The sequence below is a fragment of the Dasypus novemcinctus genome, chromosome 12 (genome assembly GCF_030445035.2).
Source record: "Dasypus novemcinctus isolate mDasNov1 chromosome 12, mDasNov1.1.hap2, whole genome shotgun sequence".
NCBI classification, from domain to species: domain Eukaryota; kingdom Metazoa; phylum Chordata; class Mammalia; order Cingulata; family Dasypodidae; genus Dasypus; species Dasypus novemcinctus.
Genome location: NC_080684.1, coordinates 69,448,731 through 69,475,705, shown reverse-complemented (window position 1 = coordinate 69,475,705; position 26,975 = coordinate 69,448,731). Strand labels below are relative to the sequence as shown.

At 36.3% G+C, this 26,975-nt stretch overlaps 1 protein-coding gene across 16 annotated transcripts in view; it reads left to right on the top strand.

Moving 5' to 3' along the window:
• MGAT4C (MGAT4 family member C) overlaps positions 1-26,975 on the top strand; it is a 926,873-nt gene that overhangs the window by 808,655 nt on the left and 91,243 nt on the right. For 7 of the 16 annotated variants that reach the window (XM_071218990.1, XM_071218985.1, XM_071218992.1 and 4 more), the window contains one exon: positions 26,176-26,247. The exons of the other annotated variants lie outside the window; for them this stretch is intronic. The gene's annotated coding sequence lies outside the window, so the exon portion shown is untranslated. The remainder of the gene's footprint in view (positions 1-26,175; positions 26,248-26,975) is intronic. 16 annotated transcript variants of the gene reach the window in all.

The window sequence follows — 26,975 nt, the reverse complement described above, 5'->3', positions numbered from 1 at the left end:
ACAGTTAACTTAGAATAGAAAATAGAATGTTTAAAAACTAATAAGGTCATGTACAAAAACCTAGAGCCAGCATTATACTCAATAAAATTTGAATGGCTTGCCTCCTAGACTGCAATAGTGACTGTGACCACAATGGACTTGAGCACATTCTGAGGTTTATATATAGAAATACACATACATATATATGTAAGTATATACTCAGGAGAATGAAAATTTCTTCCTTACTTAAAAATGTAACAAATACTTATACAAAGAATAATGAATAGTACATAATAACGGATAGAAAATGAAAGCTTAATATTTTGTTATTCCCCTAATAGCAAATTTAGTTGCCATTTCTTGACATCCAGTGCCTGCTGATATGGCACACTTCTGTATATTCATTTCAGAGAAAGAAAAAGAAAGAAAGAGAAGCAGAAAGAGTTGCAAAATGCATACGATTGGGCTCCTAGGCAGAAGATATATGGTAATTCAGTTATTCTTTCTGCAACTTTTCTGTAAATTTGAAATTATATGGAAATTAATAGTGATAAGTACAAGCATAGAAATGGATAAATAGACCAGTGCAATAAAATAAAATCCAGAAGCATAAACCATATAGTTAAAATTTAATATTTGGTAAACTTGACAATTCAAGTCTTTAGGGAAAGAGATTTGAATGATTCAATAAATGGTTATAATTAATATAATTGATTTTGCCCACTTATTAGTTTTTTTACATTATTACATACAAAAGCACACAAACATATGCATACACATATGCATATCTTATATTCATTAAGTATTCAAGAATTGATTCTGCCTTTCCAATCTATATACCATTTATTTGTATGGCTCCAACTATGCCATTTAAGGGCCTCTGTTTCAATGCTGACTAAAGCGGGTGAAATGAGTATCCTTGAATCATTTCTTATATTAATGGAATTTTTATACTATTTCACTATTAAACTTGATATTTGTTGTAGATTCCAAGTAAAAACAAATATTATGTCATATGCTCCCCTGCCTTCCTTGTGAAAGGGATTTTTTAAAAATTTCTGTGTTGTTTTTTTTAATTTTTATTTTCTCTTAGCATGAATGGGTGTTAACTTTTACCAAATGTTTTTCCTGTGTCTATAGATGTTTTCTCAGATTTTCCTTTACATGTAAAATAATATTCTTTAACTTTCCATTACTAAACATTAAATATCCAGGATTCAAGAGATGACTATGATAGACTCTTAAATTACTTCCCATTTCTTATAATACTTTCTTCAGTTGGATCCTAATACACTGCAAGCCTATTTTTCTTTCCCTAGCTATTCCTTCGATTTCCCTTGCCCATTATCTTCTACCTGACTGCTAAACGTCGGATCACTCTAAAAATCAGTTGTTGGCCCCTTTTTTAATCCATATATTCCTCAGTTAACTTCAGCCAATCTCACGTCTTCAATAATACCTATATTCTGATGATGCCCAAATTTTTCTTAGTCCAAAACTCCTTTCTGAGCTCCATAAACTCAATGATCAATTCATTAGATCCTCTTAGCTGTCTAGTAAGCAGTTCATGTCCAAAAGAGAGCTCTGATTTTTCTCTCTCATATTCATTTCTGAGATTCTTTCTGTCTGAGAGCCCACTTGCTGAAACCGAAAACTGTATAATCATCCTTGATTTTCCTCCTTATCTCAAATCCCATTGCTCCTCTATCAGCAAATCCTTTGGAGCCTACCTTGAATGTACATTCCGTAGTCATTCATTTCTCATGTCCTTCATTGCTTCCACTTGAGTTGAGGGCAACATCACCATTCATCTTAACTACTGCAATAGCCTTCTATTGGTCTGTCTATTCCCATTGTTCTACCCCTCTTGCAACCTACATTTCTCAGAATAATCAGCTGATGTTTTTAGTAAGTAAGCATGATAACATTTCTTCCCTGCTTAAACACTTCCAAAAGCTTTACACTTAGAAAATACAAAATATCAACCTAGGTCTATAGGACCCAGTAACATCTACATTCTTGCTACCTCAACTACTATATCCCTCTCTTAGAACCGTTCAATTCAGGCTCTTCTAGCTTTACAGCTGCCTTTCAAACACTTCAAGGTTGTTCCTGCCACAGGAACATATGCTTGTTTTTACTTCTGAAGGACATCCCCTCCCCTGCTCCCAGATATTTCCTCACAAGGTATTCCCTCACTTCATTTAGGGATCTGCTCAAATTTAATTTGCTCAGGAAAGCATTTCCTAACCACGTCATCAAAATAGATGTCCTGTCCCATAGCCCTAAGTCCTTCTCTCCCTTTACCCCAGATTATTTTTCTTTATAATGCTTATCACTTTCTAACATTATATAATGATTGCATTTTTAACAAATCAATTTTATTGACACATATTGATAAAGCATAAATCCATACAACGTGTACAATCAATGGTATTCAGTGTAATCACATATTTGTACGTTCGTCACTTCAATAATCCTTAGAGCATGTTCATTATTCTGATAATAATAATAATAATAATAAATAGGAAACAGAACTCATCACCTCTCAATCTCTCTATGCTTCCCCTGACATATATAGCTACTATTCTTTTTCTTTCTTTCTAGTATATTTGTATTTATATTTTGTAGAAACAGTCTTATATATGCAATATCACCCACGTTCATGTTTTATATGATTTTACTATCTTCAACAGTTCCATGTTATAGATTTTAGCTTTCCTTCTACTAATATACATGACCTTAGACTTTCCCTTTCAATCAGTCATACCCACATAATATCTGTGCTAGTTACAAACACCATGATATGCTTTCACCATTTCTATTCATTTCCAAAGATTTACAAACAACATATTTACCAGTACCGCATAGATCAACCCTCAGCTTTCCATTCTCTAACCTCCTTCTATTTTCTGTTGACCTATATTAATTACTAACTCCATGCGTTTATATAACATATTTAGTTCATAATAGCTCAATCATATATTTGCCCTTTTGTGTCTGATTTGCTTCACTCAACATTATGTCCATCAGGTTCATCCACGTTGTCATATGCTTTACAACTCAATTTCTACTTTATATTCCATCATATGTTTACACCACCATTTGTTTATCCATTCATCAGTTGATGGACACCTGGATTGTTTCCATCTTTTGGCCTCTATTGACATTGGTGTGCAGATGTCTGTTTGTGTCTCTCCTCTCAGTTCTTCTGGGTATATGCTTAGTAATGGTATTGCCAGGTCATTCAATCTATATTCAACTTCCTTAGGAACTGCCAAACCATCCTCCACAGTGGCTGTAGCATTCTACATTCCCACCAAGAGTGAATAAGGATTCCTATCTCTCCACATCCTCTCCAATATTTACAGTTTTCTGACTTTTTAATAGTGACCAGTCTAGGTGTGAAATGATGTCTCATTATAGTTCTGATTTGCATGCCCCTAATTGATAGTGATGTTGAACACTCTTTTCTGTGTTTATTCGCCATTTGTATTTTTTCTTTGGACAATTGTCTTTTCAAGCCTTTTGCCCATTATTTATTTAATTGGGTAGTTTGTCTTTTTATTACTGAGTTGTATGATCTCTCTGTATATCATGGATTTCTTTTATTAGATTTAATTTTTATTTTTAAAGAAGCTTTAGATTACATACATGTTACATAAAAAATATAAGATATTCCCATATATTCCACCCCTTCCATTCCCACACTTTTCCACATTAACATATCTTTCATTAGTGTGGTACATTTGTTACAATTCATGAACACATATTGAAGCATCACTACTAAACATGGACTAAAGCTTTCATTGGAGTTTACACTCTTACCCATGCAATTTTGTAGGTTATGACAAAATATATAATGGCCTCATTGCAACGTCATGCAGGACAATTAAAATGTCTCAAAAATGCACCCATATTGCATCTATTCTTCCCTCTCCCCCCTCCTCAGAACCTCTGGTGGCCTTTGTTTATTATTGGTAAAAGTTCTTCCATTACTAGAATAATAATTCTATAAAAATAATAATGAGTCTAGTTAGTCCATTATTCATTCCCAAATCTTGGAGTATTTGGGGATGGTAATGTCCACTCTATTTCCAATTGAGAGAAGGCTTAGATCCCATGGGGCAGATGGATGGATTGATCTTGCTTGCACTTGCAGACATTCTCTGTTCCTTGGGGTGGATGTTGTCAATCATCATCTCTTTGTTAGTTGACCTGATGAGTCCATTGATCTGAAGAGTAGGTGTGGCAGCTCTGGTGAGATTTAGGACTCAACTGGCAATGAAGATACCAAAGATTTAAGTCTCTGGGACATATATTTAACAAGTATAGTGTTAATTATAGGTTCAAATAAAAGGAGAAAAAGAGCCATGTGTAGGAAACCATGTGAAGGAAATGAATCTAATTCTATTACACTGGGGAGCATAAATTCCAAAGTAAGGTCCACTGACAGGGAGCTGAATTCCTGAATATGTCTGCCTTGCTTATAGTGTGTGAATGCCTCTAGAACCCTCAGAAGCCCCAGTGTTTGAGGCACTGTTTACTGAGGCAATCAAGGAGATTCTGCTCAGACCTACATAAGCATAATCTCTGGAATGACCTTCTGACTCACTTTGAAATTTCTCAGTCATAAAAACTCATTTGTATTAACATTTACCCCCTTTTCAAGGTCTTTTTCCAGATGCATTGCTTGTTGGCACTTGGTTAACAGTCCCTCCGTGCCAGGGAGGCTCATCCCTAGAAGTCATATCCTAGGCTGGGGGGAAGGTAGTGCATTTAGATTATGAGTTTGGCTTACAAGGAGGACACATTTGAGCAACAAGGAGGTTTTCATGGGGTAACTCTTAGGCAATATATCAAACTAAGCTAAATTTCAATTTCACAAGAAAAGTTTCATAAGTCCAACACCAATCTCAAGAGCTTAGTGTGTAGTGGTCTATTCTCCTTCACTAAGTACTACCCTTGTACTAGGGGAATTCTTGCTATTCTATTAGAGAATGTAGCACAGTTCCCCAGGATGTGATATTTGTATTCTTTCAGTTATTGTGTGGGTTTCCACCAACAAAGACAATGCCTCATGAACAGTTGAACATATTCATATACCTTAGAGACATGCCCCAGGTGCACCTGTGCATACACATCCTCCTACTACTAACACCTGCACCAGTGATCCTCCCCTGCCACAGTTGTGACCCTTCTGTATCCATAATCTCTCCAAAAATGAAGCCAACAAAATAACCAAATAAAATTAAGAAAATGTAAAAATAATAATAGTTTAAAAAAATTGTTTTTAAAGTTGAAATAAGATAAAAATTTTTTAGATATTGTATCTTGCATCACTGTAAGAACAGTTGTCTTGTATATATGGTGAAAAATTCTTCCATGTATTCCCCCAGTGTCTTTTTTCTCATTTTATCTTCAAAGAAGCTTTAGTTTACAGAAAAGTCATAGAAAATATAGGGAATTCTCCTATACCCAATGCCTTATTCCTTTTCCACTCTTCCCTATTAATAACATTTTACATGTGGATGGTACATTTGTTAAATTAATGTACAAATATTGAAGCATTGCTATTTACCATGGTCAATGGTTTACATTATGGTTTTCATTTTGGACCTTACAATTTTATAGGTTTTAACAAAATTTAAAATGGCCTGTATCTGTTATTGCAAGATCATACAGAAGAATTCTAATGCCCTAAAAATGTCCTCTGTTCCATCTACTCTATTCTTCCTTCCTCTTTTCCATGGAAACTATGGTAACCTCTAAGTTTCAATTTTTGAAGAATAAAATTTATAGTTACTGGTAATAATACTGAATGCTTGATATATTGGTTTGTTACCTTTTATTAGCAACTTCCCATGTTCTTAAGGGATTCTTGTCCCTATAATTGAGAACATAGGAGGACTTCCCAGGAAGGGAGTTTAATATATTCTTGCTTATTGTTTGGGTCTCCGCCTACTGAGATAACATACTATGACTAGATGAACACTTACATATGCCATACATACATGCCCCAGGTGTACCCTATCCCATATATCCCCCCACACCCAACATTCTATACCAGTAACCTTCCCCTACCATATTTGCCAAAAGAACATTCCCAATATTGTAGTTTTAACCTCAGACCTTTAAATCCCTAGAGTTCACCTGATCCTTTCCTCAATGCTCCTCCAAGTTTCATGGACAGTCCAGCCCAACTCCTCCACCCTGCACCCCCTCACAGACCAACACTGCTGAACCCAATCATATCACTGCACCACTCTCCAAACACACCCTTCCACATTATCATAGATTTTGTCTTTTTGGGCATCAGTTTACCACCCTCTATTCCCTTTCTGTCTCCTGTAAACTATCTTCCAGACTTAAGCTCTGTGAGTCTATTCAATTTGCTTAAGTCATATCAGTGAGGTCACGGAATATTTGTCCTTCAGTGCCTGGCTTACTTCACTCAACTAAGATTTTCAAGATTCATCCATGTTATCCCAAGTGTTAATACTACATTTTTTCTCATCACTGAGTAATATTCCATTGTTTGAATATACCACAGTTTCCTTACCCATTACTTCATTGATGGACATTTGGGTTGCTTCCAACTTTTGGCAATAGTGAATAATGCCCCCATGCAAACCGGGTATATATATACCTAGAAGTGGGATTACTGGATCATATGACAGTTCTATAGTTAGCTCTGAACTGCCAAACTGTCCTCCACAATGGCTGCACCATTCTGTATTCCCACCAGCAGTAGATGTGCTCCCTCTCCTCCACATCCTCTCCAACACTTGTAGTCCTCTGTTTTTTAAATAGCCACCAGTCTAATAAGTGTAAGATAATATCTCACTGTAGTTTTAATTTATATTTCCCTAATAGCTAGTGATGTTGAGTATTTTTTCATGTTTTTTTTTTGTTTTGTTTTGTTTTTTTGCCATTTGAATTTCTTCTTTGGAGAAGTGTCTATTCAAATCTCTTGCCCATTTTTAAAATGGTTGTTTGTCTTTTTATTTTTGAGATGTAGGATTTCTTTATATATGCTGGATATTTTGTCCTTATTGGATAGATAGTTACCAAATATTTTCTCCCATTGACAAACTCCTTTGAAGGTCAAAAGTTTTTAATTTTGAGGAGGTTCCATGTATCTATTTTTTTCTTTTGTTGCTCATGCTTTGGGTGTAAAGTTTATGACACCATTTCCTACTGCAAGGTCTTGTGGAAGTTTCCCTACACTATTTCTAGGAACTTTATGTTCTTGGCTCTTATATTTAAATCTTTGATACATTTTGAGTTAATTTTTGTGTAGGGCATGAGATGGTTATCCTCTCTCATTCTTTTGGATGTGGATATCCAGTTCTCCAAGCACCATTTGTTGAAGGGACATTCTCTCCTAGTTGAGTGGGTTTGGTGGCCTTGTAAAATATCAGTTAACCGTATGTTTGAGGATCTGTATCAGTACTCTCAATTCTGTCCCATTGGTCAGTGTGTCTATCCTTGTGCCAATACCATGCAGTTTTGAACACTGTAGCTTTGTAGTATGTTTTAAAGTCAGGTAGTGTCATTCCTGTAATTTTGTTTTTCTTTTTAATATGTCTTTGGCTACTCAGGGCCACTTGCCCTTCCAAATAAATTTCATAATTAGCTTTTCCAATTCAGAAAAAAAAAACTGTGGTAATTTTTATTGGGATTGTATTAAATCTGTAAATCAATTTGGTTAGGACAGACATCTTAAAGATCCTTAGTTTTCCAATCCATGAATATTGAATAGTTTTCAATTTATCTAGGTCTTCTTTAGTATCCTTTAACAATATTGTGTAGTTTTTTTGTGTACATATCCTCTATGTCTTTAGTTAAGTTTATTCTTAGGTATTTGATTTTTTTAGTTGCTATTGTAAATGAAATTTTTTTCTTGATTTCCTCCTCAGATTACTCATTATTGTTGTAGAGAAATGCTACTGATTTTTGCATGTTGATATTATATCCTGTCACTTTTCTGAATTTATTTATCACCTCTAGAAACTTTGTTATAGATTTCTCAGAACTCTCCATGTATAGGCTCATGTCATCTGCAAATAGTGAAATTTTTACTTCTTCCATTTCAATTTGGATGACTTTTATTTCTTTTTCTTGCCTAAGTGCTTGAGCAAGTACTTCTAGCACAATGTTAAATAAGAGTGGTGACAGTGGGCATCCTTGTCTTTTTCCAGATCTTAGAGGGAAAGCCTTTAGAATTTCATGATTGAATATGATGCTAGCTGTGGGTTTTTCATATATATCCTTTATCAAGTTGAGGAAGTTTCCTTCTATTCCTCTCTTTTGAAGTGTTTTTATCAATAAGCAGTGCTATATTTTTTCAAATGCTTTCTCTGCATCAATAGATAATCATGTGATTATTTTTTCTTTTGATCTGTTAATGTGAAAATTGATTGATTTTCTTACATTGAACCATACTTGCATACAAGGTAAACTTATTTGGTCATGGTGTATAATTCATCTGATGTGTTGTTGAATACAATTAGCAAGTATTTGGTTGAGGAGTTTAGCCTCCAGATATGTGAGAAATTGGTCTGTAGTTTCCCTTTCTTGTGGTGCTTTTATGTGACTTTGGTAGTATGGTAATTTTGGCATTATAGAATGAGTTACACAGTGTTCCCTCCACTTCTATCTTTTGGAAGAGTTTAAGCAGAATTGATGTTAGTTCTTTCCAGAATGTTGGTTGAATTCACTTGGGAAGACATCTGGTCATCCTGGACTCTTCTTAGTTGGGAGCTTTTTGATGACTGATTCAATTTATTTTGTTACTTGTGATTGTTCTGTTAAGTTAATCAATTTCTTCTTTCATCAATGTAGGCTGTATGTGTGCTTCTAGAAATTTGTCCATTTCATCTAAGTTATCCATCTTTTTTGCATGTAATTTTCCAAAGTATCTTCTTATGATACTTTTTATTTCAGTGGGATCAGTGGTGATATCCCCTTCCTTGATTCTTATTTTATCTATTTGCATCTTCTCTCTTTTTCCTTTGTTAGCCTACCTAAAGGTTTGCCAGTTTTATTAATCTTCTCAAAGAACTAGCTTTTGTTTTTGTTAATTTTTTCTAGTGCTTTCTTATTTTCAATTTCCTTTCACTTTACTCTAATTTTTGTTATTTCCTTCTTTCTATTTACTTGGGATTAGTTTGTTTTTCTTTTTACAATTCCTTAAGGTATGCAGTTAGGTCTTTGATTTTAACTCTTTCTTCTTTTTTAAATATAGGGATTTACAGCTATAAATTTTCCTCTCAGCAATGCTTTTGCTGCATCTATATGTTTTGATATGCTGTGTTTTCATTTTCATTAATTTCAAGGTATTTACTGCTTTCTTTTGCAATTTTCTCCTTGACCAATTCTTTGTCTAAGAATGTGTTGTTTAACTTCCATATCTTTGGACCTATTCTGGTTTTCTGCTCCTTACTGGTTCCATCTTCAATCCATTGTGGTCAGAGAAATTGCTTTGTTTAATTTGAATCTTTCTGAATTCATTGAGAGTTGTTCTATGGAGTAGCATGTGGTCCATCCTGGAGAATGACCCATTTGTGCTCATGAAGAATGTATATCCCAATGTATTTGGGTGTAATGTTCTTCATATATCTATTAGATCTAGATCCTGTAACACATTATTCAAGGTCTCTGTCTCTTTAATTGACCTTCTGTTGAGATGTTCTCTCAAATGGTGATACTGGTGCATTAAAATACTCCCCTGGAAGCGGAACTTGGCCCAGTGGATAGGGCATCTGTCTACCACATGGGAGGTCTGCAGTTCAAACCCCAGGCCTCCTTGACCCATGTGGAGCTGGCCCATGAGCAGTGCTGATGTGTACAAGGAGTGCCATGCCATGTAGGGGTGTCCCCGTGTAGGGGAGCCCCATGCGCAAGGAGTGTGCCCCATAAGGAGAGCCGCCCAGCATGAAAAAAGTTCAGCCTGCCCAGGAATGGCACTGCACACACAGAGAGCTGACACACAAGATGATGCAACAAAAGGAAACACAGATTCCTGTGCTGCTGACAACAACAGAAGCAGACAAAAAGAACATGCAGCAAATGGAGAGCAGACAATGGGGGGGGGAGGGTTGGGGGGAAGGGAGAGAAGTAAATAAAAAATATAACTTAAAAAAAAAAAACTCCCCTTTGCTTGTAGAGGCATTTATTTCTCCACTTAACTTTTCCAATGTCTGTCTCATGTATTTTGCTGTACCCTGGCTAGATGCATAAATGTCTATGATTGTTCTTTCTTCTCAATAGATTACTCCATTTACTAATATATAGTGTCCTTTGTCTCTTAAAATAGTATTGCATTCAAAGTCTAATTTGTCCAATATTAGTATATCTCTCCCCACCCATTTTTGGTTATTGTTTGCATGTATAAACCTTTTTCAACATTTCACTTTCAACCTCTTTGTGTCCCTGGGTCTAAGGTAAGTTTCTTGTAGAAAACATATAGATGGTTGCATTTCCTTATCCATTCTGCCAATCTGTGTCCCTTAGTTGAGAACTTTAATCCATTAGCATTAAATATAATTATTATACTTTCAAGGCATTTCTTACATTAGCCATTTTCTTTAGGCTTAAATATGTCATATGTTGTTTTTATTTTTATTTTTATCTTTTTTTAGTTATTCTTAAAAATAATCTTTCTTCCTACACTCTCTTCCAACCCTCTCTCTTCTGTTTTTTCCTTTCAACATATAAAACTCCCTTTAGTATATCTTGCAGAGCAGGTTTCTTGTTGACAAACTCTTATTTTCTGGTTATCTGTGAATATTTTGAACTCTTCCTCATTTTTGAATGCCAGCTTTGCTGGATACAGACTTCTTGGCTGATATATATATATATATATATATATATATATATATTTCTTTTGGCACCTTAACTATGTCATACCACTGCTTGCTTGCCTCCATGGTTTCAGATGAAAACTCAGCACTTAATCTTATCAAGCTTGCCTTGTACGTGATGGATCTCTTTTGCCCTGTTCTTTAAGTATTCTCTTTGTCTTGAGCATTGAGCAATTTGATAAGTATATGTATTGGATTAAGTCTGTTAGGATTTATACTGTTTGGGGTGTGCTGTGCTTCTCGGACATGTATGTCCATGACCCTCAAAAGAGTTTGGAAATTTGCAACCATTATTTCATCCAGTATGCCTTCTGCCCTTTCCCTTCTCTTCTTCCTCTGGGATGCCTATAATGTGTGTGTTTGCGTGTTTTGTGTTGTCATTTAAAACCCTGAATCCCTGCTGGATTTTTTTCTTTTTATCTATCTGTTCTACTATCTGTCTAATTTCAGATGTACTGTCTTTGACATAACTGATTCTTTCCTCTGTGTTTTTAAATCTGCTGTTATGTGCTTCCAGTGAGTTTTTTTATTTCTTGCATTGTGCTATTCATTATCATCAGATCTTTTTATGTATTTTACAATTTCTTCCATATGTTCCCCCAGTGTCTTTTTTTTAATTGTTTTTTTAAAGATACAAATATCACAAAATATGTTACATTAAAAAATATAAGAGGTTCCCATATACCCCACCACCAGTGTCTTAATATCCTTTATCTCTTCCTTCACTTCATTAAGTTGATACATGATATTTATTTGAAACTTCCTTGATAAGTAGTTCTGCATGTCCTCCTGCTTTCTTTAGTGTGTTCATTGAACTGGGCTATTGTAGCAGTTTAATATTATTGGTGAATTCCAAAAAGAAATATTAGATTATGCTTGTAATCTGATCTGTACCTGGGCATAATTGAGTTATGATTAGGGCTTTGAGTCCCCAACACTTGGTGGGTGGGGACACACAGATAAAGGCATGGCAAAGAACAGTGTTGAGGGCTTCTGATGATGGTGTTTTGATGTTGGAGTTTGATGCTGAAGACTTAAGCTGGAGCCCTGGGAAGTAAGCACACAAAGGAAAGAGAAGCCAGCCCCAGGAAGAAAGGAAGTTTGAACCCAGAGAAAAGCAAGCCCCAGGAACATAGGAACCCAGGAAGTCTGAACCCTCACAGAAGTTTGCAGCCATCTTACTCCAAATAGACTTTGTTAAGGGAAGTAACTTATGCTTCATGGCCTGGTATCTGTAAGCTACTACCCCAAATAAATACCCTTTATAAAAACTAACCAATTTCTGATATTTTGCATCAACACCCCTTTGGCTGACTAATACAGCTATGTCTTCCTGTTTCTTAGTATGGCTTGCAATTTTTTTCTTGGTGTCTAGGCATCTGTTTTGTTTTTGTTTTTTTTAATCTGTTTATCTCAATGAGCTTATTTAGTTGATTATATTTGGTAAGGCTCTTTTTTACCCTTGGTTCCTCTTATTTTATATCTTTGCAGTTGTCTGTGTCCCTTAAAAGAATATATTAGGACCAGAGAAAAGGAAAGAGATAAGGAGAGAAAAAACATAATAGTAATAATAATCAAAAAGGGAGAAGAGGAGCAATTCAAGAGCTAGTTAAATAAACAAGAGTAAAAATTTATAAAAAATACAAAGGGATAAGAATTTAAAAAGTGGAATAGAAAAAATGAAACAAGAAACAAAATAATCAAAATAGAATGAAAAGGCTGAAAAGATAAGAAGAAAAGGGAACAAGAGAAAGAAAGAGAGAATGAAGACCAAACAAGAAGTGGGATGAAAGAAAAGCAACAAAAGATAGAAGATGGAAAAGTGAAGGAAAGAAAGAAAATAAAGTAGGTAGAAAAATTAAGTAAAAAAAAAAAGACAAAAAAGGGAAGAGACAAGAAACAAAACAACAACAACAAATAATTCGAAAGGCAGGCTTCCTTCTTAGGCTTATTGTGAGCTTCTCAGACGGCCAGTGCTCATAATTGAATCATTCTGCAGGCTGCTCTCTGCAGATGAGGTATCTGGTTTTAGCTAATAAAATAAAAAATAATTTTTAAAAACTGATAAAAGATAAAAAATAACAGATAAAAAAACTAAAAAAAAAAAATCCTTGTCTTAAGGTTCCAGTTGCATGTCTGATAACTTGGTGTATCACTCTTTTTATCCCTTCTCTTAAGATGTACAGGTCATTCTCTTTTCTTAGGAGGTACCAGGAATTGATCAAGGGACCTTGTGTATGCAAGTAAGGAGTTCCTACACTGATTTCACCCACTCCAGAGTTAAGTAGCCTTGTGAAAGCTTTTCTGGCTTTTCCCACCCCCATTCCCACAAGTAAGTTGGGCTTCTAAAAGTTTGCCAGAGCTGTTTAGATGCTTGTCTCTCCCTCTTATTGACCTAGTTTCTCTCTCTCCCAGGGCAAATGGGTATAGCAGCCTGCCTGATCCGATCCCCCCTCCTTGGGGTGCTTCAGTGCTTGCTGGGGTCTTCTTTGAGATTTAAAGGGGACTAAGCTGGCCAAAATCACTGAAAAGAAACCACTCTCCATCCTCCACCAGACCACTCTTCTTTCCAAGGAATCTCTTTCAGTTGGCTGCAAATAACAAGGGATTTTATGGAGGTTATTTGCCTTGAGGGCAAGGTATATGTGCCATTCCCAGCCACAGGGGCAATTAACTCCTGGTTTTTGTTTTTTTGTTTTTGGCCTCTTTGTCTTTCTCTTCTGCTCCCTCTTGGATGATGCATAGTACTTTCCTGTTCTGCAGATCCCCAAAGCAGCTCCCTTGGGTAGGTTATTGTCCTTTCTCAGTTGTTTCTTGTGAGAGAGTGAGCTCTGCCTACCTACTTTGATGCCATCTTCCCGGAAATCCTGTATATCATTGATATTAAACCTTTATCAGACATGTGATTGCCAAATATTTTCTCCCATTGAGTCAGCTGTCTTTTCACCATATTGACAAAGTCCTTTGAGGTGCAAAAGTGTTTAATTTTGAGGACTCTCATTTATCTGTTTTTTCTTTTTTTGCTAATGTTTTGGGTTTAAGAAACTACCACCTACCACAAGATCTTTTTTTTTTATTTCTTTCTCCTTCTCCCCCCTCCCCCCCAGTTGTCTATTCTCTGTGTCCATTTTGCTGTGTGTTCTTCTTTTTTCCACTTCTGTTGTTGTCAGCAGCATGGGAATCTGTGTCTCTTTTTGTTGCGTCATCTTGCTGCATCCGCTCTCTGTGTGTATGGCGCCATTCCTGGGCAGGCTGAACTTTCTTTCACACTGGGTTGCTCTCCTTATGGGGCACACTCCTTGCACTTGGGGCTCCTCTAGTGGGGGCACCCCTGCATAGCACAGCACTCCTTGTGTGCATCAGCACAGTGCATGGGCCAGCTCCACACGGGTCAAAGAGGCCTCGCGTTTGAACTACAGAACTCCCATGTAGTAGGCAGATGCTCTATCCACTGGGCCAAGTCCACTTCCCTACCACAACATCTTGAAGATGTTTTCTTTTTGTTTCTTCTGGAGTTTTATGGTTGTAGTTTTTGTGTTTAGATCCTTGATTCATTTGAGTTAGTTTTTGTATAAGGTGTGAGCTAGGGGTCCACTTCATTTCTTTTGGAAACAGATATCCAGTTCTCCCAGTTCCATTTGTTGAACAGACTATTCTGGCCCAGCTAGGACGACTTAACCACAATGTCAAAAGTCACCTGACTGTACATGTAAAGGTCTATTTCTGAGTTTGTGATTCAGTTCCATTGGTCAATGTGTCTGTCTTTATGGCAGTATCATGCTGTTTTTAGTACTGTAGCTAAGTAATATTCTTTACAGTCTGGAAGTGAGAGTCCTCCAACTTCATTCTTTTTATAAAATATCTCTTCATTTATTCAGGACCCCTTATGCTTTCAAAAAACTGATAATTAATTTTTCCATTTCTGCAAAGGCATTCATTGGAATTTTATTGGGTTTGCATTGAATCTGTAAATCAGTTTGTGTACAATTGTCATCTTAACAGTATTTAGTCCTCCAATCCATGAACACAGAGTATCCTTCCATTTATTTAAGTCTTCTTCAGTTTCTTTTAGCAATGTTTTGTAGTTTTCTGAATACGGGTCCTTTATGTCCTTGGTTAAGTTTATTCCTAAATATTTGATTGTTTTAGTTGCTATTATAAATGGAATTTTTTCTGATTTCCTCCTCAGACTGCACATCAGTAGTGTATAGAAACACCATTGATTTTTGTGTATTAGTCTGGTATCCCACCACTTTGCTGAGCTCATCTATTAATCCTAGTAGCTTTGTGCAGATTTTTCAGGAGATTCTAGATATCGTAGCATATCACCAGTGAATAGCAAAGTTTTGTTTCTTCCTATCTTATTTGGGTGCCTTTTATTTCTTTATCTAGCCTAATTGCTCTAGCTAGAACCTCTAGCACAATACTGAAAAAAAATGATGACAGTGGGCACCCTTGTCTTGTCTCTAATCTCAGCAGGAAAGATTTCAATCTTTCACCATTGAGTACAATGCTACCTCTAGGTTTTTCATATATGCACTTTACCATATTGAGAAAACATTCCCTCTATTCCTGACTTTTGGAGAGTTTTTACCAAGAAAGTGTGCTGTGTTTTTCAAATGCCTTTTCTGCTTCAATTAAGAGGATCAGGCAATTTTTCTTCTTTAATTTATCAATGTGATTTATTACACTAAAGTATTGCCTTGGTTCTCAACTGCTTTGGAACTCCCTGATTTGGTACTGGACACATTTTGTTGTGAAAATTTTGTCCCAGTACTTGTCATTTGTTTGGTACTTGATGCACAGCCAGAACTTATCAGTGTTAGTTGCCTCATGACTTGCTATACTTTCCAGCCAAAACAAAGGGACATGATAGCTTTTGCCCTGTGCACATCCCATTAAGGTATTTTCTTAGCTTCTGTGGTCATTTTGTATATTTTTGCATTTTTTTTCTTACCATGGGTCCTAAGGAAATGATCAGTGATGGAACTGAGCAGCAAAGAAAATCACTTCACACCACCATTGAACAAATAAAAGAATGATAGGTAAATATGAGAGCAGTATTCACATTACTGATCTTACTAGGGAATATGGTATGCCTAGAACAACAGTCTCCATCATCATTAAGAATAAAGAAGCTATACAAAGGCTGATGTTGCAAAAAGAGTTAAAACAGAGGAGAATTTCCAAACACTTGAGGAAGTTGAAAAGCTGTTATTAATTTGGGTAAACAAGAAGCAGTTAGTGGGCAATAGTGTAGCAGAAGCCATGATATGTAAAAAAGTGTAAAGTGTTGTGTGCTGAACTTTTGAAAAACAAACTGGAACCGACTGATGAGAATGTTGAAGTTTTTAAGGCCAGCCATGGCTGGTTGGTCATTTAAAAAAGGGAACCTGCATCCATAGTGTTGTAAGGCATGGTGAGGCAGTGAGGCCTAATAAAAATGTTACTGAATAATTCATCTGTGAATTTTAAGACCATGTAGAGGCTGAGGGGTTTATTTCCCACCAGTTTTTAACTGTGATGACACTGGAGTTTTTGGGGGGAAAATGCTGAGTAGAACCTACAATACAAAAGAGGAGAAGGCATTAACAGGCTGCCACCCAATGAAGGACAGACTCACTCTATTGTTGCATGGGAATGCTAGAGAGAACTTAAAATTCAAGTCTCTACTAGTCCATCATAGTGAAAACCCATGAGTTTTCAAGAAGCATAATGTCATAAAAAGCAAACTGCCTGTGATGTGGAGGGCAAAGAGCAAAGCTCGGGTCTTGAGGAAATTTTTCACCAAGTGGATAGATGAAGTGTTCGGTTGCTGAGGGAAAAAAAAAATAGCTGCTAGAGAAAGAGTTGCCTCTGAAAGCTCTCCTACTTTTGACTTGGGGGATGATTTACTGGAGGAGTTCAGCTTCATACTGTAAGGTTCCTGTCCCCCAACACTACTCTTTTCATCCAGTTACACCAAAGTGCTTTTCAGAGGTGCTTTGAGATCACCTCTGACATCCAGTTGACTCTCATAGAATTCTGGGAGAGGAGCATTTTGATATCCTGCAATGCCTTAACCTTATTAATAAGGCCTGGAACAAAGTCTTTTATAGGACAGTGAACTTGACATATAAGAAGCTGTGACCAGAAGCTGTGACTCAGAGAGTCTTCAAAGGGTTTTTGGCTGGCAGCAAGCTTGTAAGTACAGAGGGTAGAGTGATATAGGATATTGTATCTTCGGGCTAATCGATGGTTCTGGAGGTCAATGCTACTAATGTTGAAGAGTTTGTGGGTGAACATTGTGAAGAGCTCAGTTTAAGGAGCTTCAGGAAGTACAGAAGAAGCAGCAACAAGAGGTGGTCAAAAAGATTTCTTCAGGTGAGGAGAAGATAAGGGAGAATGTGTGCAAAATGGCCAAAAGTTCAAAACTTTGTGGAGAAGACAATCCAGACAAGGCCCTGATGAGCAGAAATGTTAATTTATTGAATGGCCAATTTCATACTCTTGAGTAATTCTGGAAAGAAGACTGAAGCAGTCCTCATAGGATAAGTTTTTAGTGACAAAGAGTATGTCAGAGCCTGTGGTACAAGTTGAAAAAAGGCAGAAAAGAGAAAGAACACCAGAAGTGCAAGTGCCCGATATCTATTGGAGCACGACTCTCCTTCCAGGCAATATTCCATTTAACCCCTCCTCCTCACCACTCTTTCCCCACCATCCCATTAGGCCATGGACTCTTCTAAGTACAGGTAAAGTGAAGTTTTATTTTATTTAATCTAAGTATTTATTTTTTGTAGATTTATCTCTCAGGTAAAGTAATGATATACAACCCTATCTTTTTATATATTGCCTTAAAAATGTTTATTGTCTTTCATATGGGAATGCATTAAATTTATTTACATTATCCCTTATAGGAAAAATTTGTTTGGTACCCATTGATTTGGTACTCATCATGCCTCCCAGAACCAATTAACAACAAGTACCAAGGTACCACTGTAATTGATTTTCTTGGGTTGAAGCACCCTTGCATACCTGGGACAAAACCCACTTGATCGTGGTGTATAATTATTTTAATGTGATTTTGGATTCTATTTTCAAGTATTTTGTTGAGGATTTTTCTGTCAATATTCATTAGAGATATTGATCTGTAATTTACTCTTTTTATAGTATCTTTATCTGGTTTTGGTACTAGGGTGATGCAGTGTTCTATAGGTGTCTGTTAGGACTAGTTCATTTATCATATTGTTCAAGTTCTCTATTTATCTTCTGTCCAGATGTTCTAGCCAATGCTGAGAGTGGTGTATTGAAGTCTTCAACTATTATTTTAGAGATATCTATTTCTCCTTTAAGTTTTGCCAGTGTGTGCCTCATGTATCTTGGGGCACTGAAGTTAGGTGCATAAATATTTAGTATAGTTAGTTCTTCTTGATTAATTGCCCCTTTTATTAATATATAATGACCTTCTTCATCACTTATAACAGTTTGCATCTGAAATCCATTTTGTCAGATATTAGTATTGCTACTTCAATATTATTTCTTCTTCCTTTCCATTCTGTTCTCCTTCTGGGACACTGATAATGTGAATGTTTGTGTGTTTCACATTGTCATTCAATTCCTGAGACTGTTCCATTTTTTTTCAACCTTTTCTCTTTCCATTCTCCTGTCCTTTCCAGTTCACGTGTTCTGTCTTCAAGCAATTCAAATCTGCTCTTATGTACCTCTAATATATTTTTTATCTCATCCATCACGTCTTTCATTCCCATAAGGTCTGTTACTTTTCTTTGTAGGCTTTCAAATTGTTCTTTATGCTCACCCAGTGTCTTCTCAATATCCTTTACTTCTTTAGGCATATTTTCTTTAAATTCCATGAATTAATTTGGAGTTGTGTCATTATCACTGATTGTCATAAATTCTGTATATCTTCAGTATACTTGGTATGTTCCTTTGGCTAGGCCATCTTTTCCTATTTCCTAGTATGGTTTGTAATTTATTGCTGATGTCTAAGCATCTGAATATGTTGATGAATTTACTCTGATGGCCAATTTCTCTCCTTACCTATTATTTATTTGTTTGTTTTTTTCCCCACAGCTCTTTTATGATATTTGGTTCAATTTATTTGAAGTTTTTAAAATTGCTCAATTTAACTTATCAAAATCAGGCCAGAGACTCACCCATGGAATACAAATTTTCTTTCAGGGCTTAGGATACAGAGAGAATTGAAAACATTTTTGATCCATGAAATTTCCAGACCAGCCAGCAGATGACCATCATAGCACACCTTTTTCCACAGAGGTGTTACAGTTTCAACTTTCCTGTGTTCTGTGTTGAATCTCCAGAGCAGAGATTCAAAGCAGTTCTGCTGACTGAATTCATTGAAGAAAAGCCCCCCAACTCCTCCTCCTTTTCCTTTGAAACAACTGAGGGGGAGGAAGATGTCTGTTCCCTTCTAGGCAGCTGCAGTGAGACAGGGGTTTACCCCAGCTTAATATCTTGGCGGTGGGGAAGGGGAGTTCTTCCTGGCCACAGTGGGGGCTTGGTAACTCACATTTGTTTTTTCCGCTTCTTGGTGTCTCTGCTGCTCTCCCTCCTGAGAGTTATGGAGCACTTTTCTGGTCCCCAAAGAAGGGACCTCAGACAGTTTTTGGCTCTTTCTCCATTGTTTTTGTGAGAACATTCAGCTCTGCCTACTAGTGCAATGCCATCTTCCCACAATTCCTAGGAAGGGAGAATTATGTATTATTAATAGTCATATTCTTAGTTGATCAATAATAGAACAATCATTCCATTTATTTTGGTGGAAGTGAAATATATGATTGCCATAAAATGAGACAGACATCTAGCTAGGCAGGAACATTTTGCAAAGAACATCATGGTAACAGACCAGAATCTGCTGATTTAGTATGTAACTCAGGTATAAATTATACTATATATATGAATCATTTTTGTTCTTTCTAACTATTAATGATCATTGTTAACTATTACAGTCTGTCCTCAATTGTATTACTGTGACACCATTTGTACACACAATGATGGAGGGTAGGGGGCATGTGAGGCAATGGCAAGAAATAAAGCACAGGCATTGGAGTGAGGATAGGCAAGATGCTGATCAAAAAGCACTTTGTGTACAGTACTGCAATAGTCATCCAAAAGGGTGCTGATGCAATGCAAAGCACCAGAAATTGGTTGATTTTTATAAAGGGTATTTATTTGGGGTAGGAGCTTACAGATACCAGGCCATAAAGCATGAATTACTTCCCTCACCAAGGTCTATTTTCACATGTTGAAGCAAGTGGCTGCTGACATCTGTAAGGGTTCAGACTTCCTGGGTTTCTTTCTTCCTGGGTCTTACTTCTCTCCAAGCTCAGTTTTCTTTTCTTCCAGGGCCTTGCTTTTCTCTGGGTTCAGAGTTCCTGTTCCCAGGGCTTGCTTCTTCCTGGGCTCAGGGTTTCTTTCTTCCTGGGGCTTGCTTCTCTTTCCTATGTGTGCTTACTTCCCAGGGTTTCAGCATCAAACTCCAACATTAAGAACTGTCAAGTCTGTCCTTTGCCATGCCTTTTATCTGTGAGTCCCCACCCACCAAACGGCAGGGACTCAATGCCCTAATGATGTGGCCTAATCATAACTTAATTATGCCCAGGTACAGACCAAATTACAAACATAATGCAATATCTACTTTTAGAATTCATAGCCATATCAAACTACTACAAGTATTTAGAACTTAAATTTTATCCTAGACATGATAGAAACCCATTAAACACTTTTAAGCTGGGCAGAGATATGATCATATTTATGTTTTGAAATACTCATTCTGGGTACAGTATAAAGAATCAATTAAAGCAGGTTAAGCTTAGTGACAGGGAGAATAGTAGGGCATGGACTCTATAGCTTCAGATATATAAAAGAATTAAATTTGACTTTGGATTACTTATTCAATAGCAAAGAAGTGAAGAGAGGTTTAGATGACATGGAGTTTCTAGATAGAATGGATAAATGGGTAATGGGAAGATAAAAAGACATTGAATATTGTATGAGACAGAGTTCTCTAGGGAAACAAAACCAACAGGAGATACCTAAAATTAGTATGAGATTTTACAAAATTGTTTAATGCAACTATGGGAATACACATGTCCAAATTCCACAGGGCAGGCTATAAGCCAGGGCTTCCAATGAAGGTCCTTGATAAGTTCCCAGGAAACAATGGCTTTCTGAAGTAGACATGGGAATTCATGAGGTGCTTAAGTTACAAATTTAAAGCCTTCAACTAATCCCTTTCTTTTGTAACTGAATTCAGCATATTTAGGAATAGCCAGCCAACATCATTTTACCTTTTAACTCCACAAAACTCTGTTAAGATGTTAAGAACTCTCTCAGCCAGATTCCTGCTTCTTATCAGCATGAAAGTAGTCATACCCAGTGGTGATATTTTGGGTATCTCTATTGCCAACTCATTCCATGGACTGTCAGTGGCCTCTTGATTATTGGAAAGGGAGTCATTAGTGCCCTTGAAATCTAGTCAGAGTGGAGAATCAATTGCAAAAATTCCCAAACCAGTTCAGAAATCCTTTTTTAAGTTTCGTTTCTCAAGAACCATTCCTGGTACCAAGTTGTATTGTTCCATATTTTCTAGGGAAACAGAACCAAGAGGAGGTTTTTGTAAATAGTATGAGATTTTATAAAGTTCTCTCACAAGTCCAGATTTGCAGGGAAGGCTGCAAACCAGGACCTTCAATGAAGGTCCATGATGGGTTCCCAGGAGACACTGACTCTGAAATATTGACGGGAATTTTTTCTCTGAATGCTGAAATTACTTCCCCTTTTAAGGCTGTCAACTGATTGGATGAGAAGTCACTCATTGCTGATGGCAATCTTCTTAATTGATAGTAGATGTAATCAACCATTTATACAAGCAACTCACTGGTTATTAAAGTTCATGAAATGCCCTTGTATTGCAATTAGCCCAGTGCTTGCTTGACCAAACAACTGGGTACCATTACCTGGCCAAGTTGACAGATTAGACTAACCATCACAAATACTTAAAGAAGATGCTACAGAAGGAAAATGTGAGTTCCTTTGGGTGGATTGAAATTGGATTGTCTTTGTAACAAGCAATTGTAGATGAAGTGTGATTATAAAAATATGAATATATTATATAATACTTGGAAATAATCACCTTGACATTGTCCATTAGCATTAATAACCTAAATATAAATTACTCTTTTGGACTATATGAAAATACAAAGAAGCAGAAGAACATAAAGAAGCAAATTATGTTGGAATTAATTTTGCTGCTGGAAGATCCAAATTAATTTTAGGTTTGTAAAAGCCCCTCCTGTTTTTCCCCTTACCATTAAATTTTATAATGAACAAACTCAAAAGGGAGGATATATTGTGAAGAAAGAAAAGAGTTTTAAATATATTTCACATCATTTTCAATAGTTTGATATTTTTATTAGGCTTTATTTTTTAGAATTTTGTACTAATATTCATAATTTCATATTTACAACAATTCCAGATTGTTATTCCTTTTTCGCTTTTCCGAATATGTCTAAATTGTGGTTGATATATTTTAGTACTAAATCTTTTTTTAAGAAAATCTCGTATTTGACAAAATAAAAGATATGCTCCAGACTGTCTCTGAAGAAATATAGCAAGACAAATGAGTTGTAGCCTACCAATTCCTTTTTCAGTATAAACTTTATTTCCAGCTCATCTAAAGAAAATAAGATACATAGTAATGCTAAAAAGAATCATAGGATTTTAGAGAAAGAGACCTTAGAAAATGGTTTGCAGAGGAAAGAATTGAGGCTGACCTAAATTCATGCAGCTGTTTTAATGACATTGCCAGAATTAGAAACAGGGTCTTCTGGTTCTCAGTCTGGGCCCTTGTTATTGTGTGTTGTGATCCACTTCATGACTCCTCTGAACCATGGTTCTCATAAAAGGTCTACACATAACGCACAGTATTTCCAACAGAAATGCATTCCCTGCAGAAAAATGCCTGCCATGGATTCTGCTACTGAGACCCCCCGCTGGGCAAGGGGTCCCTAGACAGTACATTGCGCGAACTGTAATGAGCTATGTAATGTCTCCATTCTCTAGAGACAGGGATGTTTCACAATGTGGACCTTTTTTTTTTTTTTAATGAAAATTGTAAGCAAGCACTTCAGTTGTCTAATCCTTTGCACCAAGTCCCGTGAGGGCTCAGAGCCTTTCACACTCAGCAAAGTTATACTTTGGGACAAGAGGAAGATGTTTCAAGATAGCTGGCTTTGTTTGCTTAGACTCTTTTCCTCTCTTTTTTCTTTTAGAAAACAGCATTGTGTCTCTGGCCTTTGCTACTGAAAGACAGTTCAAAGTAAAAGCTGCATTCACAATATAGTGCAAAGTGTCACTGAGATGTTGCTCCAGACTTCATTCGATTCCTGTAACAAATAATCTCTATTTTGTGTGTCTGGAGCTGCATTAAGCATTATTCCCTGGTATTAACAGTTGTGCTAGATAAACACTATCTCTTGAATACCCCAGGTAGCTGCATTCATGATGAATTTGTAAATTTGTGTGACCAAAGAAACAAAGTTATCAAAATAAATATTAGTACTCTAATAAATAGTCATTTGTAGGAGATTAAAATGAGTCATCTAATTTCTGCCCAGTTAGTATTACTATCTGGTTTTGGATCACACTCCAATTTAAATCACTGTGACTGTGCTGACTTTCCGTATTCCCAAAATGTCACAATGGCAATAAATCATTAACAATGGAAACCAAATCATTTTTGTTCTTTAACATCTATATGTTGTCATGATGTATTTCTGGAGCATAACTTATTATCTAGAAACTTTCCAAGTGCCTTTTATTTTTATCTCACTGTTACTGCTTTCTTCCCCACAATAACCACTTAATTTTTTTCAGTTGTGGAGTACTAATGTAGTTGCATTAAAGAGCTCAATCCCTCAGTCCATATTTTCTCGGATCACAGAAAAACAATAGTGATTTCTATTAACATCAACTAAACCTCATCCACCTTTTTATTTTTTTCTCTTTTTCTTATTTGAATGCTTTAAAAGCATTTATATTATTTATAGTCATATAATTTCTTTAAAGAAAAAAAGAAACTGATGTTACCATGTGGCTAGCATAAACCTATTTAAAATATTGAATGCTTTAGTTTTGTTACACAAAAACATTTTACAGTAATGGAAAACTGTAATTGTGCATTTCATCACACTCACCCTGGGAGGTTAGCTTCAATAGGCAACATTTTTTTTAATATGCCCTCCTCCCAGTTAATAAACTCTTCTTCCTTTTCTTTACACCTACTAATTTGGAGTAGACTACATATATATATATAATGTTTTTCCTCCAAAACTCCAACTGTCCTTGCCACAGCATCAGTCTTGATACTGTGAATCTGCAATATCTTGTGATGCAGATTCAATTGAACTCATGGTAAATTTGAAATTAGTCTGTGTGTGTGTGTGTTTGCATTGTCTCTGAAATGATTTTGTTACCAGATTGAGGTACAGACAAGTGGGGTGATTCTTTAAGCTGTTTCTGCTGCTGCTATGATAACTCCTCATATATTCCAAAGTATTTTTTAAATGTTTTATTTGGTCATGTACAACCTCAAAATATATGTTCCTTATTTTAGATAGTAATGAAAATAAAATAGAAAAATCAAATATGTAAAGGAAAAGAAAAGCCATAGCTGTGTGGAAAAAGCCAGAATTATTTACAAACCTAAATAAATGGCTGCTTTCCAGTCAAAGGAAAGGAGTTGGAAAGGTTATATAAAACAGTAACTTAAACTAAAGGAAAAATATTTAGCTATAGCAGGTAACAAAATGGAAACTGATCCAGGCAGACAGAGAGAAGGATGGAGGGAGTAGAGACACAGCATCCAGCAAAGCAGGAGTCAATCAGTGGCATGGCAGTGTGACACTGGCACCATGAGTCTCTCCTGGAAATAAAAGCACCTGGAAAGTTAGAGGACCCTCCAAGGCTCAAGGCATGGAGGGTCTAAGCTATCATGTCCCAATGTAACAGAAATGGCAATGCAGCGATGCAGCAGAGAGTACTTCAAAGCCCTTCTCTGGAGTTGAAGTGGGGTAGTGGAGGAGCAAGAAAGTGAAAAGGGAAATGCAAAGAAGCAAAGGAGGAAAAAGAAGGTGGGAGGGGAGAGAGAGAGAGAGGGAATGCAACTAAATATTAGATAGTGCTAATAATTTAACCATTCCACTCAACAAACACATTCCCAGAGAGAGAGTGAGTTGAGAGCCTGGAACCTCCTCTCAACAATCTCCATTTTACTTTATTTTGAATGGTTCAACATTTCTAGTATTTGAAAATACAGAAGTGTGATTTTAAGTCTTGTGCATATTTTTACATATTTCATCTTTACATGCAGTTCATGTATACACATTTCCTCTACATGTTACTGTTTAGAGATATCTACACACATTTCTTATACAATTTTTAACTAATAAGGTATGATTTCAGGGTGATTTTTCAAGAAAATTCTCATTCTTCTTGCTGACTTTAGAGTCTAACCTTTCTCCCTATTCCCATCCTCTCTTCAGAAAATACCACATTATATAGTGATACTTAGTTTAATGGACACTCTTGTAGGTCCTTTGGATATATTTTAAGGAGGGGACTGCTGAATGTGCCATTTTTCAGTCAGTTTTACCTTGCTCTGTTCCTTTCATAGCCCAGCATTTGAAGCCACTGCACGAACTTAAGTCAGTTATGATTTCTTCATTTTTGCTTTAATAAGAAGATATTAGTTATACCTAGTGAGAACTTTGTAATGTAATAGGAGGAGAAATAGTTTCTCAGGCCATTCATATCTATTATTTAAGAGATACTGAGATTGTTTTCTGTACTTCTAAAATTTCCTTCAGTATTGAATTCTAATTCATTTGAAAAGTGTTGATTGTGTACCTCCACTATATAAGGATTTGATTAGATGCCCAATATACAAATGCTACTGCCTTCAACCAGGTCTTTCCATCTCTTCATACCACTTTACCAACGTTAATCTCTTCTCAGAATTTTTGGTGCTTTCTCAACCCATGTTTTCCTTATTAAATCTCACCTACCTTGTGGGTTCTCTCTTCTGAGACCTGCTTTCCTTTAGAACTAATTTAGTAAAGAAAGTCAACAAAGTTAATAATAAAATAAGTTAAAGAGTTTGCTTGTATTTCAAATCAGTTTTAATACTTAAATACTTAGAAGTGGTAACAAAGGAAGGACAACTATGAAGCAAGTTGCTACGCTGTTGTCTTGGGAACAGGCTCAGGTACAATAGAAATTCTCAACAATGACCACTTTGTTACTTTCACAGCACAGAGAGCCTAAAGAGCAAGGGAAAGGATCTCATCATGGACAGTCCCTGCCTGGGAGGACAATTGCTCAGGTGAGATTCTGCGGATGGCAGCTCCACACACCCTGCTTCACTTCGTGTAGGAGATGAGGGATGCCTGTGTTGCCCAAGGGGTGGATATTTGTATATCCCTGGAAAAGGGGGTCCAGCCACAGAACAAAAGCATACATCAAGCAAACTTTGTGCAGAATTTCTATTCTGATAAACAGCTAGGACTGCTTGTTGCCAATTAGCCAATTCCATTAGACCTAATATCTGCCCCTAACCTGTGGAATGGAAACATATTGAAACATTTGCACACAATCAAGGAAATGGGGAAAAGGAGGGAGGTAGGTGATGGCCAATAAATGCGTCTGTGACTTCCCCAGCAATGACATGCATGTCAGATTTTTCCTCAGTATTTTACAAACCTTACTCCCTTAAAATATATGCTTCTCACTGACATTGTCACTATTACTGAGAGAATTATGTGTTCTTCAGATATGTTGGGAAGGAAAAATTTTGAGAATTACTGTCCTAAGTATTACAATATGAAGTCTACATGTAAGTTGTGAAAACATTTTGAGGAAGATGGCCTTTGTAAAATCTGCTAAAATCATGCCTTGCTATTTTGCAAGAGGCAAGATTGGTAGAAACAAGATTGAAGAATTTAGGACACGACCATCAGGCTAAATTCTGGTGGACTAATAATATTCCAACTTCCTTTCGGTATTCTTCAGTTTTCCAATATAAATGCACTGATATTTAATCTAAAGTATTTT